This window comes from Danio rerio, chromosome 5, assembly GCF_049306965.1.
Source record: "Danio rerio strain Tuebingen ecotype United States chromosome 5, GRCz12tu, whole genome shotgun sequence".
In the NCBI taxonomy this organism is placed as follows: Eukaryota; Metazoa; Chordata; class Actinopteri; order Cypriniformes; family Danionidae; genus Danio; species Danio rerio.
In genome coordinates this window covers 47,496,828-47,517,500 of record NC_133180.1, presented here as the reverse complement: position 1 = coordinate 47,517,500, position 20,673 = coordinate 47,496,828, and positions in this window count along the sequence as shown.

Sequence of the window (20,673 nt, the reverse complement as noted above, 5' to 3'; positions counted from 1 at the left end):
GTATTGAGAATAGCAATAGAACTGTGAATGGCACACTTTTCAGGTACAAATAATAATAAAAAAAAATGTTGGTCAATTAGCCAATTAGTTAATTAAATGCCCAAGCCATTCCCGAGCAGGATGTAAATAGTACTAAATGTATGAACGGCACACTATGATTATAAATCATACACTACATCTTGTTCCTTAAATTTTTTAGTTGACTTAAGTTTTCTAGTCATCTCAACTTGCATCAGTCAAACTGAATTAAAATATTAAGTTAAACTTTGTATAACATTAAACAAATAACCAAACCTGATTAACTTATTGAAATAAGTTAAAGCAAAATACATAAATATTTGTCTTAAATTGTTGTCATTATATTTTCACTGTGTAGTCTATCAAAAAAAATAAACAAATATATCGGCATAAGAAAAGTCTGGTTTGCTCTTTGCTCTTTTTAGGCTTCTTCTTTCTTTTTTTAAGACTTTATTGGAAGTAATGGAACTGGAACAGTATGTTAGTTTGAATACACGGATTTGAGCTGGTACTTTTAACAAGGTTTCAAGAGTTTATCAAATTCAGCTATATATAGGTTTATTTGGAACATGTAAAGATATGAACTAATGATGCTTTAAAAGCGATGTATGTTTTTACAAATAGTGTATGATGGATAAAGATGTTCTGATGCAGTGTGTAGCAAAAGTACACCAATGTCCAGTGCATTATGGTAAAGGCATAGTGCATCCAGTAGGGAAATTATCCCATTATTTACTTGTCTTTTTTCAAAAAAGTACAATCAATTACATTAAATAATAGCCTTGCTCTATTTTTTTCAAGCTCTAACAGGCACCATACATCCAGGCATCATAAAGCTAACATGACTCCAGTGGGTTAATGAATGACTTCTAAAGCAATGAAACAGTAGAATTGTATAAACTATTATGATTGGCTTTCAGCAACTGACATACATTCATTAGAGAGGAGAGTAATGCAAAGATGAATGCATTCTTTACCATTACAAAGCTCAAAAGAAGGTAATTTAATGGGATAGTTCAACCCAAAATAAAAATGTACACACTATTTAATTATCCAAGTGGTTTCAAACCTGACAAAAGTCTTGTCGTCGATCCCAGTTGTCAGAGCAACAAATAATAACTTGACTTTTAGTTGATCATTTGGAAAAGTTCCAGAAGATAGATTTTTTAGATGAATCATTTGTTGAACTGTATTTCAATCATCACAAATCAGTCAAGTTTGGTGAAGGAATAATCATGGTTTAAGGTTACATTCAGTATGGGGGCATGCGAGAGATCTGCAGAGTGGATGGCAACATCAACAGCTTGTGATATTAATACATTTGTGCTGCCCATTACATTAAAAACCATAAGAAAGTGCAAATTCTTCAGCAGAATTGCGCTCCTTCTCGTACTTCAACCTCCACATCAATCAGGTCGTGGTGCTCCAGGATTGGCCAGCCCAGTCACCAGACATGAACATTATAGAACATGTCTGGAGTAAGATGAAAGCATTGAAGATGAATCTAAAGAATCTTGATGAACTCTAGGAGTCCTACAAGAACGCTTTCTTTGTCATTCCAGATGACTTTATTAATAATTTATTTGAGTCATTGCAGAGAGGTGGATGCAGTCCTCCGAGCTCATGGGAGTCATACACAATATTAAAACTTTTCCACTGCACCATGACTTTATAATCTATACAGTTCATTGTTTATGTTAACTGAAAAGACTTTTGTCTATGCAAAGTCAGGCCTACTGTCCTAATTAAATAATTTAAAATCAAGGAATGATCATAATTTAGTAAAATTTGTGTAATCTAGAGGCCTTTGTCTTTCATATAAGCCACTTCTGATACCAAATGATCTACAATACTAGAAGTCAAGTTATTATTTGTTGTTCCTAAGACTTGAATAGGCAAAAAGACTTTTGTCAGGTAGTTTATGACATTCTTTGTTCTGCTGAAGAATGCTAAAATTCTGTAACTCTAGACTTGCAAGGTATTGGAACAAAAATATTGTGGTAGTCAGTGTTTACGTTTTTTCTTTTTTCTTTTCAGTTTTCCTCAACATATTCTCATTTGTGTTCAACAAAAAATGAGAGTGAAGTTGGTTTTGAAAAGTGAAGGTGAGTAAATGATGAAATTTTTTTCAGTTTTGGGTGAAATATCCCTTTAATTTAATGCCAGTCTGACAAAAAAAGGCAAATACCTAGGCTGCCTTAGAAGTAAATAGGTTATGTGATTGTTTTTATTTTAGGTGAACTAGTTATTTATGTACAACCATATCTAGAATTCTACAAAGCCCTAACATTTGCTGACTTTGTTGGCTTTCATGCAACTAATTATACAAAGTAGCTGTTTGTTAATATAAAATTATCTACAAAGTTTTTTTTTTTTTTTTTTTTTTTTTTTTAAAGATTTAAGTGCCTGACAATAAAATTGTATAATTCTGAATCTGAACTGCTGAAACATCAGCAATTTCACATTCACAGTAACTGTCGTAGATCTGTAAAAAATAAAATTGCACAGTTCTGTTCCTAATTACTGGCTACCCAAGAACAACATCTACTAATCCCTCAACCATTGTTTGTTGTTTCTTGTTGTCAACATTAATTCAGGCAGCATTATTAAATTAATTGAGAACTTATTCTCCTGAATTAATTGAGAAATTAATTTCTCGCTTGCAGTACACAACATGTCCACCTTGTTATTTGATGAGAGAATTAGTGAAAGCACTATATTCAGTAACTGATTTGGTCAGCAGAGCTCAACATTTTCAGAGGTAAATTTAAACATCTGATTGGCTATTGCGTTCAGAATCTTAATAGTAATGTACATAGATAAATTCGAAACCAAAAAGTCATGCAAGGCTATTCAAAAATCATTAGAAATGTTTGTGTGGTTTTATTTGTTGCTGTTATTATTTGTGTTTATATTATGCCCAAATGTCCAAGTACTAATAAATGGTGACTAATGGTTTGTGTGTTTTTCCATACATGTTTAATTGCTGCTTAAACATTCGAAGTACACAATTTGATTGCACAGTTTTAACATTTCATTGCCAAACGCTTAGCTTACAGTGTACTGTTGTTTTAAACAGCTGGTGTAGTAGGAACAAAACAGCTTTAACCTCTTGGGTTTATAGTTGTGGGTGTGATTGAGTGGATGTGTGTTAAACATCCAGTTTTGTGGTTCAACAGCAAACATCTAAATTCCCACCATTGCCATATCACATTAAGCATGTCATCCAGAGAGGATTTATGTCAATTTATATACAGCATTGAGATCCTTTTAGTATGCAATACATTTCAAGTGGTTGAGTGGGTTACTGCACATATACTGTATCAATCAATAAGTTGTTAAGCTATTAAAAAGCCAAAAGGCCTTGAAGATAATTGCTCTACTGCAGGGGTGTCTAAACTCGGTTCTGGAGGGCCGGTATCCTGCATATTTTAGTTCCAACCACAATTAAACACACCTAAAACAGCTAATCAAGCTCGTTCTAGGTATACTAGAAACTTCCAGAGGGTTGTATTGAAGGAAGTTGGAGCTAAACTATGCAGGACCCTGCTCTACTGTGTAGAAGTTTGGTTATAAAGCCGGCCAAAAAGTCTAAATTAATAAAAGGCAAATGTTTTCTGCTCATTTTTAGGCATATTTGTATAGGCACATTTGGATAATTGTTTAAATACTAAGTGCTATTGCTCTGTGGTATGAGCGTCTGTGCTCTGCTTCTCACGCCTTCAAACTCCACCACACATTTATTGCTTGTTGGCATTGTCTTCTGAGGCTCAAGTCATTTATTACATAGGGAAAAGATTCACACAACTTCTCCTACCTCAGTAAATTCCATTTTACGTTTGCCATTTGGTGCCTTATTCAGGAAGCAGGATACGATTTTGTTCTCTTAGACCAGCCTGATCTCACGAGAAAACGTAAGTATTTTACGTTTTGGCAGTTTAGTGGCTAATTCGTACGAATTCGTACGAGTTCAGTCGTAAGAAAATGTACGAATTTAAAAAGGAGGCGTGGCACCTAACCCCACCTCTAAACCCAACCGTCATTGGGGGATACGCAAATCGTACTAAAATGTACAAATTAGATCGTACAAATTTGTACGAATTAGCCACTAAATGAAAAAGTTACGAATTGCTGTGAGATTGTGTTTCTTAGACTCATTGGATGGAAGTGCTGCTTTATTCGCATGTCTTTTATGCTATATTCCACTTTTGCGCATAAAGAAATTTGCATCTTTGAATGATATACAATAATGGCTTTATCACCACTGTTCTCAAGTTGCTGTAGGGAATGTCACAAACCTTTTTAAACTGTCTTCGGCCTTCCTGACTATAGCCTTGCTGAACGGCAATATATGCCTTTTTTCAAGATGAGCACAGTAATTTTCAAGGTGGAAAACATCCTTGTTTTTAAATTAGATGTGACATTTATTTTTTATTTTTTCAGTTAAGCAATTTGTAAATTGGATCCATATACTGTATATCGAGCTTGAACTTGAATTGAAGAGCCAGTCTTTTTACTCATGTTCATTATTGAGTGCATTCAGCGTTGTGGCCTAAAATTCAGCAGCCTTGCATCATCTGTCAGTTTGTTTTGCTCCTCGTTCCTTGCACTAAGAAAAAATTTGATCCAGAAAGATGTTACAATGGTTTGTTGACACGCTTTGTTGGACTCAACCACTGGACATCAGCGTGAGTAGTAGATTTTTGTATACAGCATCTTGCTAGTGCCTTAAATAAGCAATGCTGAAGCACTTTTGCTAGTATTGAGTTTTTCAGTTTGACAACCTTGCGTCACAAGGTGTGCTGAAAAATCGCACAGTGATAGTGCATAAACTCAGGGAATCATTATGCCACAGTGTGGTAAAACCAAAGCACATATCAAGCATTGCTGTTTGATTTTTTTGCCACCCTTGCTAAATTATTACCACTTTCCCCATTGAAGTCACTACCTGATTGCCTAATCTAAAACCTGAACTCTAATTCTAACCCCTTCCCAACACCTAACACTAAACCTAATAGGTAGGGTTGGGTTGATAGAGATGCCATTGTCCATCGCTGATGGCCGATAGATATGACTATGCTGAGATGGCATCGCAATCCTTAAAATCCTTAAAATTAACACTTAAGCCCGGTTTACACTAATACGTCTATGGCATTTTAGAAAGAAAATGATCCACATCCTCACTGGCGTTTCATCTAGCATTTTTGAAAAGCCCTCCTTCAACACTATACCGCTGAAAACGCACATCCCGTGACCACACACTCAGTCATGTGCTGCATCGTGTGCGCACATCTGAGCTCCAGTCAGTGGGTGCTTTGGGCACAAAACCCCAGAGAGCAGTGCACGTCGGACAGTTTATCAAGGATGTACTGCTGGATGGCGTCTTACTATGTTTGTTTAATGTGACATTTAGTTAATCTTGTCTCTATCTAACAACCCTTTAGTCTTTTGAATCTATCAGGTAACCTGTCACAGCGTCAGTACACTGCTTCAATCTTTTGCTTTCACGCTTGTACTTTGTAATTTTAGTGACAACCTCAGATACTGTTGCTTGGTTGCTGTTGGTTGTGCACCTTTTTTACCAACCAATTTGTTGATGTTATTATAACGACACAGATCACTCTGCCTATTCATGCCAGAGTCCTGCAGAAAAAGTGATTGACAGGTGGTAATTTGCGTTTAAATTACCTTTATTTATTTATGATTTGGTTATGGGTAAACCAAAGACCATGTGGGTCAGGTAGTTAAAACGGTAGGCTACAAATAATACATTTGTTATGAATTAATTAATTATTCATAAATAATTATTCACTGCCACCTACGACAATGATACCATCGTCCATCGCAATGTTTTATATTAGACATAGTACGATGCCAAATTGGTCAATATAGTAATCCAGCAGCAGTTAAAAATGGGCAAAACTCTGGTGGTCCGTCTGTAGTGATTAAGAGGATTTTATTTTAAGTGACATTGTTTGTAATTCAATGTAAATATTGTCTCGTTTTCTCCTTTAAATGCAAAAAAAATAGAAAGTCCTCCTTCGGAGTAGCATCCTGTAAAGTCATTCTGACAAAAACAAGTTGAGCTGTGTCCATTACATCCATTCATTTGTCAAACCGAAGTGAAAAATATTCAAAGCTTCACATAACCTTTAAAGCTTTTTGGTGCATGTCCTCAGACAGCGACTGTCCTTGTCGCTGATGCAGGACTGATCAGAACATTGTGTAATGCATTTTTTTTTTATCTCATCTTTGTTTTTGAAATCCTTGAAAATAGTCTCTGTTGTAGTGACTCTTGCTTTCAATGTATAAATATATTTCTATCTGTAAAAGGTTTTTGTTTCAGCTAAAAAATAAATCACAATAAATTGTGCTTCAGTAGCAGCTTTTGGTACAAAGTGACTGTTGAGCCTTCAACACAAATTACAGGGCTCGCAATTATAAAACAAAACAATAACACAATTGTGTAAGCCTTTCTAAAAATGAAGGTATATGGTACAATAAATTGTAATTTATTTATTAAGGATTATGATTAATATGATTATCTAAAGTAGTTCAATTAAGTAATATTTAGATTAAATATGTTTACTTGTATAATTTATTAAGATAGACCAGCTTATTGATGTTCCTTGTACAGATCACACACTTTCACGGGTAACTGACTTTATATTTCTGGTGAGGGGTGTTGCGATGCCCCTCAAGATTTATTCTTATAAGTTGTGCTGTTTTTTTTTGTTTTGTTTTTTTTTTCATGACATATCACACAAAGATGTCTGTCTTTCTGCATGGTTAAAGTAAATTCCTTCTCCTAATCTGGGGAACTGGTGTGTTGTTGCCCTCTATCATGGAGCCCCGATCTGAACTCTGTTGATATTATGCTTATGGGCCCACTGACTGTTATAACTATGGAGTGATGTATATCAACATTTGTGAAATTGTGACAGTTAATTTACAGATTTTTATGGTCTCGTTAATGAAAATAAACAGCAATTGAATTGAAGTAAAGATACAAGACTTATGATGATGTCGCCCTATTTCTTGTACTTTTTTTACTGTTATTTTGGGGAGCTACTCTGAGAGTGATAAAGATTTACTGTACCAGATGATCACAATCAATGATTTGACAACCACTGCTTTAGGATGATTTGACTCCAATTTGGACCACATTTGTGTTGATTTTTATATAGGATTAAAAGCCAAAACATTATGCCTTTCTGCCAAATATGCTGTTAATGGTTCATATGCTGCCAAAACAGGACAATTCTGCATCAACATGAAATCTACAATACTGTACCTCTGAAGGTATCTGGTGGTATCTGCCAAGACTTTAGCTTCAGAACACAGTATTCAGGTCATATAGGTCTAAAACTTTCCATATTTCTTAACTGGACTGAGGTCTGGGGAATTTAAAGCATTTTGCTTTTCATTTTATTTGCTTTTCATGGTGATTAATTCCACCAAGAAACACCATTATAATCAAGGTGTGTACAGTACTTGCTCAGCAGCAACCTTAAGATGAGTATCATGTGAAATTTACATCCACTTTAAGGGCCAGAGGGATATTGTACAAAAGTAGAATTGAAAAAAGGATTTCAGAAAAAGTGCAGCTTGACCTAAATACAGTAAAAGTGAGAATTATTAGCCCTCCTGAATCATTAGCCCCCCTCTACTGTATTTCCCCAGTTTCTGTTTAACAAAGAGAATAATTTCACATAATACTTTTTAAAGTAAAACACATTTTACTTTACACATAAAAACACATAATACTTTTCTAATAACTGATTTATTTTATCTTTGCCATGATGATAGTACATATTGTTTTATTATATGTATGTATTTTTATATTAGAAAAAAACGTTATCAAAAATACTGTGGGAAAAAAAATCCTTACTCTGTTAAACATAATATAAAAGAAGAAAAATCATCGGGGGGCATACTAATTTTGACTTCAACTATTTATATATATATATATATATATATATATATATATATATATATATATATATATATATATATGCACCGATTCTGATACTTGGATAGGTTATCAATTCAATACTGCATAATTTTGCTGGATCGAGTATCGGCCAACTGGTACAAATCCAAATCTGATCTTGCACGTTTCATTCTGTGTCATTTATAAGACAACAAAAGCCATGAAGGTAGCCTATTATAAGAACCTGTAAAGTTGTCATGTATGCCTACTTTTTCCCAATGTTCTGAAGCCATTCTGTAGGCTTCATCTGAAGCCATTCACAGATGAAAATTCAAGTGGTTAAATTCATGTTCATTTCAGCGCTTCAGGTCTATCAGAAATTTTAAATCATAAAAGGTTCAATAACACATTGGACATCCTCAACGCACTGATTTCTTTGTGCTTCTAAGTTTTGAAAGTGTCTTCAGATACCAAAGGGCTTTGTGCTGCATCTCATTGTTGCATCATGCATGTCATTCATGCACCGGCTGCGCAGAATAAACGTGCGCCATTCCTTGAAGTAATTCTGTAGGCTAATACTAAAAGTTTCTGTTCTTTCATCCTTCCGACTGAGTGTATTCATCTAAGTGGAATACTTTCAGTGCTGCGAATAGTTTGTAAAACCTGGCTCGTTGTGGTCAAAGTAGTTAAAAGTGAAACTGATGGGCACAAAATGGATGTTTATTAAAAGAAAACTATAAGCTATTCTGAAACTGTGAACATTTCACTGTCGTTTTATTTTTATTAATATTTTATTTAACAGACCTGTTTGTGTTTTGATTAGAGTCAATAGTGGTAGCCTTCAGATTTCATCGTAATTAAAAAAACGGAAACTAAGCTCAATACAACAGATCAATGTCATAACAAATGCTCAAATAATATAGCCTAGCATCCTGTTTTTAGTTAGATTGTGCCATCTGTCATATACAGTAAGCCTATAGGTCTGTTATTTTTCCTAAAGAAGATATATTTTGAGTTTATCACCAGAACTATAGAAACAAAAAAAATAATAAAATAATTTTAAAAAAAGCACAGCATCAGGATCGGATCTGTATTGGTCGATACTCAGAAGTTTTGTATCGGGATAGGATCGGTTCCAAAAAAAATGGTATCGGTGCATCCCTTTATGTATTTTTATATATTACATTTTTTGTTTTATCTGACATGCCCATATGAATATAAATAAAATTATTGCTAACATAATTTATCATACATAATTTTTATTCTAATTGTTGGAAAATATATGTCAATGACCAAGCATATGGAGTGATTGTAAAGCACAATAAATACTAGTGAAACTGACAATGAAACTACCAGATAAATCAATACGTTTAATATTAGCCTGGTTGTTAGCCTACTCTGGAGACATTTTAAGAGTCAAGATGCATTCCTTACACATTTAATCTTTTTTTTTATTATTTCTTAATTTATTTCATTTATTTATTTGTATGTCACAGTAGGTCTTCTGTCGGCTAGGACCAGACTGGAGGGTCTTTATTTCTCTCGAGCACCAGTGAACCTTGGGTGTTCAACACTTGGTTTGTGGTTTGTCTGATCCTGGACCACAATTAGTAAATTCTCACCACTACTGACTGTGAGCAAACCACAAGTCGTGCAGTTTCAGACATCCCTGACCCAGTCATCATGCCCTAGTAATGCTTTCTTTACCAAAACACCTCAGATCTTTATTTCTGTCCATTTTTGTTTTCATTTATTGTACTGATTAAATAAACAAATTGTTTGATGATTTAACTGTATAGTAGTTTAATGTGAACAATCCAGCCGAGGAGTGGGAAACATGTGACTCTGGTTAAGAGTAGATCAGTTAGGGATGATCAGTTATAGTTTTATAATCCATTTCAATGCATTTCTGCTAGTTAATGTAAAAAATGGACACCACTCTTTCTGCCCTCAAGAGAGCTTACAGTCACATCTATCAAACAGAAACTCAATGTCAGTTTCTAGTGCTGGTCTTTTAACTGCTAGAAGGCTGCAAATATTGCAGTAGTCCACTCTGAAAATGTCAAGAGACTGGAGAAGGATCTACACATCAGGATCAGAGAGGAAAGGTCTGATGTGTTTCACTTAACATTCTTTCCCACTCTTCCCGCAGTCCATGTATAGGTACAGTGGACTGTGCTCTTCAAAGAATGGGTTTCAAACTGTTATGGGAACATCTTAGGCTGATAAGACACGACTGCTTTGAGAGTGCTGGAGGTCTTTGTGGCTGGTCATGACTCATCACTTTAAACATTTAGATGAAGTTCTGCTATTATTAGCAAGTGATCAATCAATTTCGTTTCTGAGAATAAACCCTCGTGCTTCTGTGGATCCAAGCCCATCCCTTTAGGTAGGATAGTTATCAGAAAACTCAATTGAGGACTTTCAGGGTGAGGCTATTCTTAGAAATGCTCCAGTCTTTTACATTTCCCATATGTATTCTTTACAAAGTAGATTTTAGGTAGGCTGTATAATAATAAAAAAAATGTTAATCAACCAGATTTTTTACAATAAAGAAATAAACAAATCAATGCAGATATTGGCTTCATTAACTAGACTAGTTATTTAGCAAATCAGTAGAACTACACAGTATTAATGTTGTGAGCATTAATACTATGTGTAGTATTGGTTTGTGGAATAATCAATCCAATTATAATGGACCAAATTTGCATGAATTAACTTTGAATAGTTGGAGTTTTGGATTAAGGCAGCATGAATGTACAGAACCTGTCAGTGCTGAACTCAATGTGACCCTCAAACTTGTTTTAGTACACTAGGAAAATTTAAGTAGAATGTTTAGCCTAAATTATGGCTTAAAAGGGCACATGCACTTCCCTTGGGAGAACTTCACACTATAGGTCAACAGTCATTGGTTAGTTGTTGACAACTGTAGTTTTCTTTAGGGGAAAGAAAAATATTTAGGAATTTCCACAGACATACGGGAGTAGTATTGACCCTGTATAATTTCAAGAATTAATGAATTTACAGAAGTATACTGTATTTACATTTGTATGTATGTATTTACATTTCTTGTGTCCTGCCCCAATCATCTCAATGACCAAATCCTTGATGTCAGCACTACAAACAGGAAAAAAATAAACTCAGTCAAGAATATATTTTCATTCCTCTTAAATATTCCAATATCAGTAAGAGTACTTAATGCACAATGATAGAAGAAAAATAAAAAATAATGGGATATTGGGCAGTGTTTTATTAATAGGTTGGTTTGATGTTTTGTATTTATTGGCATTACTTGAATTTGACAAAGATAAGTCCAAATTAATTTCCTGAGGTTATTTGGGACTGCAATGGAATGGTCTATTGGAATTTTCTATTGTCACCCTTTCGCAATGCTAAGCTGGATTTGTAAGAGGACTGCCTACAACAGTGATTTGTACATTTCTCACATTTCTCAAAATAATCTTTAACTGGTTAGTTCTGTAAAAGTTTTTACAATGTTTTTGTCACATAAAATATTTGTTTGGTTGATAAAACATTAATTTGGTTGATAATCCTTTAAGTATTTTGCAGTACACCTAAACTTTTACAGTTTGTACCATTTGCTTGAATCTCCCATTCCACCACATCCTAAAGGTGCTCTTTTGGACAGATCTGGTGACTGTGGAGGTCATTTGAGTACAGTTAAGTCATTGTCATGTTCAAGAAACCAGATGATTAGCCATCCATGACATGACTTGCTATCCTGCTGCAAGTAGCCATCAGAAGATGGGTACACTATGGTCATAAAGGGATGGACATTGTCAGCAACCATACTCGGGTAGGCTGTGGTGTTGACACAATGCTAAATTGGTACTAAAGAGCCCTAAGTGTCCCAAGAAAATATCCCCAACACCATTACACCATGACCACCAGCCTGAACTGTTGATACAAGCCAGGATGGATCCATGCTTTAATGTTGTTAACGGCAAATACTGACCCTACCATCCCAGAAATCGAGACTCATCAGACCAGGCAACATTTTTCAAATCTTATTTTGTCCATTTTTGTGAGCCTGTCCTTAGCTGACAGAAGTGGCACCCGGTGTGGTCTTCTGCTACTGTAGCCTATCTGCCTCAAGGTTCGACATGTGCATTTAGAAATGCTCTCCTGCAGACCTTGGTTGTAACAAGTGGTTATTTGATGTACTGTTGTCTTTTTATCAGCACGAACCAGTCTGGCCATTCTTCTCTGACCTCTGGCAGTCAACAAGGAATTTGTGCCGACAGAACTGCCACTCACTGGATATTTTCCAAATATTTTTAGAGATGGTTGTGCATGAAAATCCCAGTAGATCAGCCGTTTCTGAAAGACTTGGACCAGATTTATGAATTATGACTGTTGGCTTATACTTAAGGCCTTTTTTTGTCACAAGTCACAAAGGTATTTTCAAAAGCAAAAATGACATGTTGTTTGTAATTTTAAAGAAAAGAGCAACAGCAGGTTGCACTGAGTGCTCCTCATTTGTATGTTTATGACTAGATAAATCTGCTGAGGGATGATGACGTCTTTTCCCAACTGTTAACTCCACACTAATGGATCTCTTTTTGCTGTGGGAAAAAAAATAACCAGGGTGTGAGGGCTTAGTGACGCATTGACTGGATGGTGTGGCCAACTGATAAATGGCCTACGGCATAAAGTACAGCTGGATAGGATTCACTAACAATGTGTGAAGGGATGTGAAGATTTTGGACGCGTCTCAAAACCAAGCGAGCTCCCTAAAGAGATCTGCTGTACATGGTCAAATGTGCATATGGAACAATGCCATTGAGAGTGCAGTACAGAATGACTCTTTCCTTCCCTCTGCTGTTTGTTGGGTTTATCGGATACACAGGGCTTACCGTTTAATCGAGTAAATCCATCTCCATATTCCAGGGCTCAAAGAGATGCAGTTGGAAAATGTGAGACTGCAATGGAGTTGTAATAGATTTGAGGGAAATATTTATGAAAATAGGGTGCTCATAAATTGGACTGACATGAATGTGACATCTTCTTTAAAGATACAAGCAAATCATGGAAATAGTTTGAAATAATTTGAAATGAGGAGAATTTATATTTTAGATTGTTTGTGGCGGTCAAGGATTTCATTTGATTAAAATTTATAGCCCTATTTAAAAAAACTATTCATTCTTTCTTTTATTGTATGCTTTTGTTGGTCTGAAAGAATGTCTGAGAAGTTTAAGCATTTTGACATTTTTATTCAGACATGTTAATTTTGTTTTATGTTTGTGAATTCAAAACAAACACGTTCATAGAACCAGTTATTTGAAATGATTACCACAGATGCAGCAAATGACTGTTTCTGACACACACACGCGTGCACACAGTGAAGTACTTAAGTGATTCCAAATGTTTCTCTGACAAACAATGAGGCACTGTTTTTTTTTTTTTTTTTTTGAGAGTTGTATCCCCCCCAAACTAGAAATTTGGTTTGGTTTCTTGACTTGGAATCAAATTTTGACCAAAAAAAAACCTTCTCGAAGCTGTTCGGGTGTCGCTCCCCCACCATCTAGGCACTTTTTAATTAGGTTAGCCTGATATGCCTGCAACACTGACATAGTGTGCAGGCATCCGACAGACTGACCAGTCGTCATAAATGCTTTGAAGTTTTTTTTTTTTTTCAAAGTTATTCGTATATATTCTGTTCATTAGCACTACAAAAGTACAACAGAACATCTACAGGGCTGACCTGAGATGTTCGATGCTGCACAGTGTAGGTCTCTAATGCCCCATAACTGGCTACAGTCAAGAATGGGAATGATTATGAAAACATCAAAGCTGGTGAAATGATGCTTTTGTTCGGATTTTGTTTTCAATTATTTTATGCAGACCATCTGAGAGCCCAAATGACAACATTTCTTAGTCAAATACATGACTCAAGTATATACATTTTAGGTGCAACAGTACATATTACTCAGAATTTCTATCATTTTACAGGTACAACAAGCCAACATGCTGTATTTGACGCATAAAGTACTTGATAGTTAAAATGTATGTCCGTTGAATGAAACATTAAGTTAACAAACTGTATTGTCATTTAATTAAAATGTATAATAATAGTCATCTAATTTGATATGAACCATGGGGCAAGAATGTGGTAAAATGTGGGTGGAGAATGGTATGCTTAAATTTTTTATAATAATAGTAATTATTATTATTGTTATTTTACTGAGAACTTCTGCACTCCTAATCCAAAACATTCAGCGTCCCTAACTTTATAACTCTCTGACTGGATCATATAAACATTCATACATTCAAACATGCACAGAGACAATTAAGAGAGTTAAAAAAAAAAAAGTAATGGGCAATATGCTGATTAATAATGTAAAATGCAATTTACATCTGCATATTTAATTGTAGTGGCTCTACCCAACGGTTAAAGGTGTAGTACTGTAGGTGATCTGCCACAATGCTAGCCTTTTAGCATAAATCTCTGAAACACCGTCCATCCCCTGCCGTCCAAAGCCAAGCCTCCTGAAAACACAAGTGCACAAACCGTATGACAGCAAAACCCTATCTCATGTGATGAGCTAAAGCTTGGCTGTCGTCGTGCAGGAATTACACTCATTATTACACTCATTTCTAAGCCATACCTACCTGCTATTTCTGAATGAATATTCAGAGTAGTGGTAAACACCATAGGGAGCACGTCACAGGTTGTCAGTGTTCAAAAATGATCCAATATAAATATAAAACAATCTTAAGCTCAGTAAAGTAGGCCAGGCGGAATAGTGCTATTTTCTGAAGTTTTGTTGTTAAACTAAAAAAAAATCTACATTATCGATGCTGTAAAAGGTTTCTTGTGAAACAGAAAACAGTCACATCAATCTTTCATCTGAAGATTTCAGTTTCTAAACAACACATCAGTGCCTATAACCCATTCATAACAGCCCAGTCTACATCAACTCTGCTTGATAACAATAGTTTCAAAACAGAACATTACTTGTCTAATAAAAATACTTCAGCCATGGTGTCGTCCTTCCTCCAGTGTGCAAAAGTAACTCCAATATTGATTCAGGATTTTAAAAAAAGTTTTGCTTCATCATGTTTTTACCGCTCGCTCTTGCTCTCTATCACTCTCATGAACACGCAGCACGGCATAGCTGTGTACAAACAGGTGCGCAGTAGCTCAAATTTGCATTTGCTGACAGACTGTTTGAGCTCCGTATCAGAATTATGGGAATTATCGGACCGACTTTTTAATTGGACAAACATGTTTTAGTCTTATGCCTTATTTAGAAAATAAAAATACATAAAAATGCAATTAAATCATTTACTTTAATCCATACTATTGGAATGTGAAGAGACTTTCAACCAGCACAACAAAAAATGTTTCTGAAGACAATCACCTACTGCGCCTTTAAGTATTATAAGTAATGAAATACTCATAAATCAAAGCAATTAAGCTGTGGTACAGCAGCATTTTTCAGTTTTTTGTTAAATCAAAAATAAAATAGTCAGTAGAAAATGAAAATATAATAAAATATAATTTATATAATATAATTTATATAATATAATATAATAACATATTTCACATTTCTTTGTGGAGTTAGCATGTTCTCCCCGTGTTCGCGTGGGTTTCCTCTGGGTGCTCCGGTTTTCCTCACAGTCCAAAGACATGTGGTACAGGTAAATTGAACAAACTAAATTGGCCTAAGTGTATGTGTGTGCAGCAGAAAGGGCATTAACTGCGTAAAACATATGCTGGATAAGTTGGCATTTGATTCCGTTGTTGTCAACCCCTGATTAATACAGGGACAAAGCCGAAAAGAAAAGGAATGAATGAATGAATGAATGAATGGATGTAATATAGGGAAATATTTAAAATATCAATTACTTTTGTATTTTTTCATCTGTTAGCATTACATTGAGAGTAGGGATGTAACGGTATTGTAAATACCGTCATACCGCAATAATAAATTTTTTCGATATTACCGTAGTCGCATGACTCGGTAAAACTATAGGTCTTCTGAGAAAATTTGCTCAGGCGAATGAAGCGAACGGGAGGTAGCAGAAACTACAATTCCCATCAGCCCAGGCTTGGCCATCATCCCTTGCGGTCTGTTGTCACTACAGATCCAGTAATGCGGAAATAAGAGTGTGCTGCTAGAAGCGGGGATAAAAAAAGAGCTGGAAATGATCGAACATAAATCTGGTGTTGTCGCACGCGTACTAAATAGCGGTGTTGTCGCGCGCGTTCTGATCAGCTGTGTTGTTGCGCGCATACTCAAGAGCGGTGTTGTCGCGCGCCTACTGAAGGGCGGGACGGAGGGTGTGTCGCGTCGCGGGGTCACTTTTGATCATTTTGGAAGGGCACTTTCTATCCAAGACTAAAAAGGCCATGTGCACTGCACAAGTTGAGCCCTATGTGTGCACGTGCCTGCAAGTTGGGGAATACGACTAATAACAGTCATGGGGACTGCAGAAACACAGCACACTGTTCAGATTGATGCAGACATGAGACCTCTATCTCACTTATGGCTTGTCCTCTTAAGTGGGGGAAAGACAATGCACAACGTTACCCACTGCTGTCAACCTGGGCCAAGTCATATCTCTCTATCCCAGAAACCTTAGTCCCAAATGAGAGGGTTTTTTTCTGTTGCAGGGGACATTGTAAATACCCAGAGATACCAGCTTTTACCAGATTATATTTATATGATAATTTTCCTTAAAACCCATCTTTATCTAAGTGAGTGAGTGAGTGAGTGATTAAATGTTGAATGTGATGAGTTTTCAACAATACTAAATTGAAACTTAATTTTTTTACATGGTTTAATAATTTTTTGTTAATAAAATTGAAGTTCCTGTTTCAAAGCTTACAGATAGATGGCTAATTTGTATGTCATTGACACTTTTGGCACTTTTTTGGAGTATTTTCATAAGTTTTGTTTTTTCCATTAAATGATTCAATAAATACCGTACCGTGACATTCATACCGAGGTATTATCATACCGTGAAATTCTGATACCGTTACATCCCTAATTGAGATCCAATTGTGTAAACTACATCTAGAAACAAAAAAAGGTAGCCTATATGTGACAAACTTTTTATCAAATTCCTCCCCAGCATCATCTAAGAATGATTCTTGCTTGTCGTTCTCAAAAAAAAAAAAAAAAAAAAAACAATCCTCTATAGGAGGTAGCATCGTAATTTGGGGCATTTCCACATTGAGTTATCAGATTAGCTGTTAAACATTTGCTTTCTGTTCTTTGGACTTCATTACAGCTGACATGTCTGACGGATAAAAAAAAAAATAGCCTTAAAACAAAATGAACAGATTTGAAAAAAAAACGTTGGCAATGTAAAGAGAAACTGGAACAAGGCTAAAGTTGCTGTTGACTGACCTGATGTTTGTGCTTGTGGAGAGATATTCAATTGTTACATTAGTCTGTTTCTTTCATCTTTAAATGGAAATGTAGGTTTATGTAGGTTGGATCCATTCTTTAATGATGTAGGGGTATTTTCTTGGCACACTTTGGGCTCCTTTGGGCATTTTTTGCCATAGATTTTTAACACCCTTTCAAATTTTATACATATGGAGAACATAATTTGTTTGTGCTCAGCCTCATGAAAGAGTTGTAGGGTGTAAGAAAATCCACACAGCTGTGCTCCTGTGTTCAAAGAAGTTGACATTTACCACCTACACTTTATCCACACATTATGCAGTTGTGATAATTCTCTCTACTTTTCCAATCTGTTTCAGTCCAGATGATTATTTCTTGTGGTTGTTCTGAGTCTGTTTGTAATGCAGGGTGATAATATAAGCCTGGTCTCTTATTCCCCCTCTCTGACAATGCTCTTTTCAGCTTAAAGTTTATGAAATTGAGAAATCGTTAGCCTTTTTTTCTTCTTATTCAAATGAAAAGCCTGCAAGTCATCTTAAGTTTCACAGCTGAAATTTCTGTTTCTGCAACAGAAGGTTTGGATGTGAAAACACATGTACCCAGGAGACCCTAAATACTTTTTTTCAGAATCAGAAATATGTAATTGTAAACTCTCAAAGTGGGAGAGAAATGCATCCAATGCGATCAGTGGGGGACCAGCAATAAGACGAACTGCACATGTCAAAGTATTAGGCAGATTCAGGATACCAGACTCTCTTAGCATACTTAACAGGAAGTAACTTGGGAAAAGAAGAAAAATAAATAAACTAGCTGAGGTTAAAGAATGGCTGGTGTTCAAATGTTTTGGAGATCTGAGCTCATGGTATGGTTTTCTTGCTAGCTGTACTGAGGTTTCTTTGTTTGGATCATAAGAGAGGAAAAGGGGTGTCTAGACAGTGCACTTCTGCCTTGTTGGAGAATGGAGCAAATTTTAAAATTGACCACAATTCTGGTTTTAAGTTTGAATTTAAAGGATAGTTCACCAACACATACATTTTATTTCTTTAATTGCATTTTTTGTTAGACAACTTATGTGGGGTTTGGAATAAATTGATTTGTGAAAACGAATGATTTTTTTTGTGTGAATTAGTGTTGCTTCATATACCGATGCTAAAAAAAAAAAGGTATTGCAATACTCTGGCTCTCAAAACGATACGATTTTGCATTTCTTTAGTATTATTACTTTTGAGTGACAGCTGCAGTTGTGAATGTTTGTCAATAGGGGGCAGTGGTGGAGCCGTGGGCAGTGTGCGTGTTGAGCTATTTAACTGAGGGTTGTCCTCCATAGTGACAAAATGCAGTAAACCCCCACAGCTTGTGAACAGAGCTGATTGACGAAGTGAAACTTGAAATTTTATTTTGAGTGTTGCTGAATGCAAAGTAGGGGTGACGCAGTGGCACAGTAGGTAGCGCTGTCGCCTCACAGCAAGAGGGTCGCTGGTTCGATCCTAGGCTCAGTTGGCGTTTTTGTGTATAGTTTGCATGTTCTCCCTGCGTTTCCCCCACAGTCCAAAGTAGGGATGCTCAAAATAATCGATTAACCGTTAACCGAAAGGATACGTTTGTGACCGATTAATGCTATCAGTTAAACGATTAAAATTATTATTTTATATATTTTTAGTTTGTCTGCATAAGGGGCCGATTGAATGCGCCTTTGCGTTAAGAGGGGTATCTTTTGCACGCGACTCATCCCAGAGCAGCAGTTTATGTTGTCAAGACAACTACAGAGAACTTTTAAAGAACTTGGTTTCCGCTACATTCATTCTTCCATGGCGGGGAACAAAATGCATCCCGCCACGGCTAAATACCCATTCAAAACATTCAGTTATTGTTGTTGTTGTTTTTAGTAGCGGATTATAATCGCATCAAAACGTATTAAAAGGTAAGTGGATTAAAACAGCGCAAACTTTTTTTGTAACCGTATAGTGCTGTGCGCTATTGTTTAATCCTTTGGGGTTACGTGCTTACTGACTGACTGACTGAGTGACAGGTGCGCGATGCGTGAGGGTCAGCAAACACGCAGAAACTTTCAGTTAAGATGAGCACAGTTTCTATAGTTATACTTTATTTATAGATAAAGTATGACTCTGCATATAATCACTCTATCATGCTGGAGTTCATAGCCGTTTCGCTTTACTTCAGGACGCATTAATGCCACTCTGAAGGTCTAATCGCTGTTTTAAGTTATCCAGAGCTGTATGAATGTACAAATCTTGAATATCATAATATTATTAAATATTACAATTTTATCAACATATACAGCAACACTTTAGCACATTCGATACCCAGCTGATTCAGTCGTTTCATAAGAAGACCGCGCTTTCTTCTCTTCTTTTTTCCTTGTCAACATAAAGGCAGTGAGGTGCGCCTCGCGTTTTTGGAATGAAAAAAGCATGTTAGCTGTGTCGGCCACTTGTTCAACTGCAAGACATACTTAACTTGCGGGACGATAACGTATAACCCGTGCCTACAGACACATTTGCCAAAGAAGCAAAATGGACGAAGAATATTGCTTGAAATAGACGTGTTGATGCCAAAAAAAGTGCTGATGTTGACCTGGATCTGCATCATAAACGCAACAAAAAGGCTTTACTTTTTATTTTACAGCTTATAAAGCATGTATGCACATTAATGCAATATCATATTTAAACAACAAAACTGTTTACAAAAAGTCAACATATGCGCGCGTGTTGTTGTCTTTTCATCACCGCAGCGCGCGCACTTGAGGCGCGATGGAGAGAAAGGAAACCACGTCAAGACATAATCTTTAAAATAATGATTTCTATTAAAAATGTAAAAAGGTTTTGTGATTCATAATAATACAAGCGGGGCATTAAATAAATGTATATTTTCCGTGGAGCGAGCGATTTAAGGAAGTCTGTGATTTTATTTGACGGAAGACAAAAATATGATTGGAAAAAAACAGCCTATGCCGGTCATTAAAAATAATCCGTCAGTGTTTTCGATTTGTAATATAAATTAATAATTTAAGTGGAAAATAATGTAGGGCAGTCCTATTTATTTTATTTATTTTATTTAGTTTATTCTGTTCTTCTGTGCTAAACACTGCAGGTGCGTGAAAATGCTCTGTTGTATTGTTCTATTATTAATATGCTAGCATATAAAAATAAATCAGTATTTTATGCAATATTTAATGTGTCAGACACAAAATAGACACGTCAATTTGTTTAATATAAAATTAATAGTAATCTGACCAGTTAACCGTTAATAACCGATTAATGAGCGACGGTTGTCGGTTAGCAAAATTAATCGAAATGAGCATCCCTAGTCCAAAGACATGCT